The sequence below is a fragment of the Acipenser ruthenus genome, chromosome 9, assembly GCF_902713425.1.
Source record: "Acipenser ruthenus chromosome 9, fAciRut3.2 maternal haplotype, whole genome shotgun sequence".
Classification (NCBI taxonomy): Eukaryota; Metazoa; Chordata; class Actinopteri; order Acipenseriformes; family Acipenseridae; genus Acipenser; species Acipenser ruthenus.
This window is the reverse complement of record NC_081197.1, coordinates 17,361,686-17,367,685: the sequence shown is the minus strand read 5'-3', so window position 1 is coordinate 17,367,685 and position 6,000 is coordinate 17,361,686.

Here is a 6,000-nt window from a genome sequence, read left to right as displayed (position 1 = left end):
ACAAGTTAATGGGGTTGATGTTCTAAAAGATGCCTAGATGCAATCAACAAGTGTAGATTGTGTTGCACATTGCCCCTCTACATTAAGCACTTTATTTCTGTAAGACATGGGGTCTGGACGGAGGAATGTAACTTATTTGATGGTTAAAAGACAAAAGGAAACCTCAAACCATAATGGTCTGAAATGGCCACTTGAAAGCATTGCAAAATAGTTACTAATCTCATTTGCAAGTAAATCTTGATTGTTAAAGTGGAGATAAACATACTCCTGCTGCACTGGCTGCAATGTGGATGTACAGTACTTTCTGTTTATAGGGGTGAGGCCTATACATTTTAGTAAGAAACAGCTTGAATTGTTTTCACAAATGTTAACCTATTAAGTGTGGTTCAGGGGGTAGAGCTAGGCCCCCTGCGCCCTATCATAATCTTCCATCAATTAAATCTACTCTATTTAATGCTTAGCCACCTACACGTAGTTGTCCTGCATTTTTTCGTTTCATGTATCACTACAGACCCACATCTAAATCAATTATTTGGAATACAGAAGAAAACTCACCGGCAGCAATTTTCTTTCTAGAATCAGCAAATCTCTGATGATGGCGTCCAAATCCAGCAGATGAAATGCCTAAAGAAATCCGCCCTGTTTAATCCTGTTTTATCCTACCAACATAGCGACTCTTTGACTCTGCACAACGCCGACCTTCCATATCGGCTGCAGCGGTACAGTACTCGATCATGCAGCAACTGTATCTAGTATTTTGACCATTAGAGAAATCTTCCTTGGCATGTATTTCCAGCATGTCTTTGTAAAGATTGACTCGTTCACAGAATCCTGAAAGCTGTTTGTAAAAGGTATTTTATTTTCTGTTGCAATCCAGTACTCAAACAGCAGCAGTGCAGCTCCCCCTGCTGGTTTAAGCCGCCAACATTTGACTCTCAGTCTGCATTACAAGATCCAGTATTCCCCCCTTTTGTAATATCTAAAGACAGCAAGCTTTAATTCAGCTCTCAACGATGCCCTTTGGTGCACAATCGCCTGGATTCACTCATTATTATTATTATTATTATTATTATTATTATTATTATTATTATTATTGTTATTATTATTATTATTATTATTATTATTATTATTATTTATTTCTTAGCAGACGCCCTTATCCAGGGCGACTTACAATTGTTACAAAATATCACATTATTTTTACATACAATTACCCATTTATACAGTTTTTTTTTTTTTTTTACTGGAGCAATCTAGGTAAAGTACCTTGCTCAAGGGTACAGCAGCAGTGTCCCCCACCTGGAATTGAACCCACAACCCTCCGGTCAAGAGTCCAGAGCCCTAACCACTACTATCAGTATTACCAGTTATGTTTACTTTCTCGCCATTGCAGATGCCAATACAGCCTCATCTCTCCATGCCCATATCGGCAGTACTAGATCTCTCAATCACCACGATGCACTATTTCCATACAATCTCCCAGCTGCAGCAATCCATTGTTACATTCTTTCGGTTACTGAGGCACAAAATCATAATGGGTAGGATATTAATTTGTTTTGGGGGAAAAAAATAACCATTAGAGGGTAGTATAACACCACAAATTGTGTGTTTAAGTTACAGTATCTATATCCTTGTGTAAGAAAGCCCTGTATTTTCTAATCAAATAATTATTACCTGCAGCTTGGTTTGAAATGTTTGCGTTAAAAGGCTAATAATTAATGTGTGGAGCTGCCAGCAGACATTGAAGAACTATTAATATAATTGAAAGCATTCTCTTACCTCACGATGGATAATGCATTCATAGACTGTTCCCGATCAGTTCAACAGGTTTTGCAGCAAATCTATGTCTTGCAGTAACCTCAGAGCAAACGCCTGCAGGGATACGATCCACCACACACTTTGTATCAATCTGTCTAAATCTGCCCCAACATTTGTATAATTTATTTCTCTTCAGTCCTCTTGACCGGTCCTCTTTGTCACTGGTCATGCAACTTCGCTGTCGTCTAATATGGATTTCAGTTTCCAATCCTTTTTATTCAAGACACCACTTTCCCGGTACTCATAATAACGTGGCCGGTGCGTTAGCTCAGATACGGATATCCAGATTCCTTCATAAAGCCTGCAGCTCATCCAACGTCTCAGGAAGCTTCGCAATCAAATCATCTATTCAACTCACTCTCTCCTTAGTAATCTCCTGGATTCAGCCCAGGATACATGGCATCTACTCTCACCTTCAACTAGATCATCCTACACCACCGACTGGAGTATTTTTCTCAACAATTTCTGAACTAAAATGGATTTCCTCAACCCCTTTCAATCAAGATTGGATTCTCGCTTTTTATTGTTCATTCCAAGGACTCTTTCACTATCAAAGTTTACTTATCTGGAATCCAACATCAGTATTATGTGATATCCATTCTTCAACACTACACTCCATTCCAGCTGTTCATCTTTGCCTGTGTGGGATCTTTAAGAGCCATCATCTACCTCTCCTTGTTTGCCATTTTTACCGTTCTCAAATACTTTAATCTCTCAAGATCTAGTGATGGAAACGATATGTTTAGCCACTGCAATTTTTAAGAATCATAATGGCTCTGGATGTTTTAAGCAAGCCCTCTGTATCTAAACTTGACTATATTCGTTCCCATTTCAGATCAAGAAACACGCACCGCTCTCTTTGCAGGACCATTTTAATTTGTAATTCGCATTTTCCACAAGGTCGGCATACAAAAACAGCAAAAAACTTGGATTCTTACATTAATATTTCATAAGAAGCTAGAAAAAACAATTAAATGTGGTTGGCTCTCATTCAAAATTGGAACGGCCTGTTCTATATTCTATGATGATTTCATTTCAGCACCTCTTCACCTGGCCTTATTTACGAATGCTTCATTTACGAGATTTAGAGGTTTTTGTTTTTTTTGTCACTAGAAATTGAAAACCTATTACTGCATCTAAAATCCACAGCTCTTAAAATATACCCAACTGTCGCAGCAGCACATATATGGGGTTATCTTTGATCAAAGAAATGAATACTTTTCATGTGCGAAAACAAATCTACAATTCATATTATTATTCCAGTTCACCTGTTATTATGCAATTACTAACACGATTTCCAGATTTTAATCTGGTCCCTACAGCTCTGCCAACTCCAGCAGTGACATCCCAGTTCAGCCAGCTAATTTTCAACTGAACCCATCTATCAGCAGACTACTCAATACAGCGCAAGCATCATGGCTGCAGTACTCCTACTTCCATCACCCCTCTTATTTCACCAGCTGGACCGCCTATTGATTTTCTGTTCCCAAAGCAGGATTAATCCAACTCCATTTAAGCACATGGCTATCATAGTTCATGCAAAATAATCTTTACATTCAGCACCAGCTACTATCAAATCCGATTTGTCAGGAATTCAACACCAATTTTGCTTGATGTCTTTTGCTTCTCCAACTATACTATGAATCCCAGATGTTTGTCTCCTCTTGCAAGGAATTTCCAAGTGCTCTCCGGCTCCACCTGCTCGCCTGGCTATCGCTATAGTCATTCCAGGCAACTTGATTACTTTCTCTGCCAAGGCTGCTTTTCTCTATTTGATGATTTAACTATGGAAATCATATGCCTAACAGTATTTGGGGGTTTCTGAGACGCTCCGAATGTATAGTTCCTTCTATTTCCAGCTTTCCTACTCTAGGTATCCGCTGCAGTGACCTGAACCTCATTCAAGATTCCTATTTCATCCCATTCCTTCGAATTTCAAAAAAGGATCACCTGGGGCAAAGACAATGTATTCAGCTTTCAAAAATCAACTCTCCTCTGTGCCCCTACACTTCCATACTGAAGTACATCGCAGAATGCATGGCCATTTCATCATCTTACTCTTTGTTCTTCAATTCAAGCCGGTCCAATGAAAAAAAAAACAACAACTCTCATCTATGCCCATATGCTTCCATGCTGAAATACATTACAGAACGTAAACCCAAATCTCCCTCCGACCCCATAATCATCAATGCAAGTGGGTCTGTTGTCTCCAGACATTGGTTTTGTTTTCAGCTCTCCACTTTGGTTTCCAGAGCAGGTCTTCCCCTGCAATTCTACACTCCGCATTCATTAAGAATCGGGGCCGCCACTTCAGCAGCAAGAGCAAAGATTAGCCAGCATCTAATAAAAATAGATGCATCAGAACCTGAAAGAGAAGAAGACAAGGGATCATGCATGCTAAAGGAGGGGTTTGCAGAGACTCACAGAGAACCCTCCTCTATGAGGTCAATGAAGCGGTGCTTAACAAAGGGTTGGAGAAAATGGAATCACTAACCCCCCCAAAGGATGGACCCCCGGCTCCCTGCTGAAGAGATTTATGAGAAGAAAAAGGAGAACGGCCAATGCATATAGAAAAGAAGAAAAGAGAGAAAACATTTAACACAAAAAGAAAGAAAAACACTTAACGTGACACAGGGGTTAGTAACTGTACCCTACTGACTATGTGAAGACCCTCCGCACAGTGGAAAGGAAAAAAAGCAGTTTCATTTTTATTTCTTTTTTTTTTTTTAGGAGGAAACCTTTTGTGGCCCAGGTGTATAGGTCGTCCCCACTGTGGACATATTAGCAATAGACTGATGGGCAGATGCTATTTCAGCTGGTGAAGAACGAATGTAAGCTTCAACTGCTGATGAGGTCCAGCATCCCATATTTTATGTGAGGGCCCCAAGCGGTGGAACCCCTCTTGTTTGTCAGGACTCCTCAGCAACGGAACCCCTCTTCTGTAATGTTGGGCTGTTGAAGAGGCGGAACACCCCGCTCTATATGTTTTAACATCTACTAAGTTTAACCCTCCCCCCCGGGCGACGCTCGGTCAATTGTGCTCCGCCCCCTGGGAGCTCCCATCCACGGTCGGCTGTGGAATAGCCTGGACTCGAACTTGCGACGTCCAGACTATAGAGCGCATAGCCTTTACTGGATGCGCCACTCGGGAGCCCCAATCAATGTGTTTTCTTTCTGGTTCGCGAGCTTCTTCGTATGTCGGGTCATCTCAGAGACGGTGACCCCCTCCTGTTTGTCTGGGCTCCTCAATGACGGAACCCCCCATTATATGTGTAGGGCCTTCGAAGGACAGAGCCTCTCTTTTATATGTTCTATTTGTTACTAACAATATGTCCTAAACATTACAGCAGGTGGCCTAGCTCTGACTATTTATTCATAAAAACAGACTTTAAAAATCAGAGGGAGCCATGATGCTTGAGGCTGCCACCTGTTGAGAGCCAAGGGAATTACAACAGGTATCAAAATATTTATTTTTTACATTTAAAGAATGCATTAATTTGTTAACAATTGTGTGCAACAGACACTAAAGGGCTTTACTCTTTGTAAATGTTTGTGTTTAATAGAGTGTGTTTATAATAATATTCTCCATATTAAGTAAAATGGGCAATGTTATTGCAAACATTCAGTACCCCCAAGGTAGGATTCAATTGCTTCTCAAATACTTTAGTATGCAGGATGTATAGTACAAAAGCAATGTTCGTGGTGATGTCTATTGTCAATGTAGTTTCTCAAGTGCATTTGATGGAAGTGTTTATTTCACACCAGTTTTCAGTACCTAAAAGCAACCCCCCTTGACGTTGTTTCCTTTTTTTGGTAAATGTGGCTGTACTCAGCGGAAAAAACAATAGTACATTCAATACGGCATTACCAGCATAAGAGCATAAGTAAAAATAAACCTTTGTGCGAAAATATCTCTCAAATATAGCACGCTAAACTAGTAGAAATCAACCACATCTGGTGAGCACAATGCCTTCTACTGCTGCTGCTTTGTTTTTCATTAAAAAAAAAGATAAAGATAAAAAGCAAGAACAAGTGCTTCCTGTTCTATTTTTTATCGGAAATGGAAAAATATTTCTTGATATAGTCCAGACAAACCACCAATAACTAAGCACAAAAAGTAAACGCAACTACTTTTGACCTTTTGTTTCAGACAGTAGTCTAGTTTCTGCTTATTCAGAGTGTAAG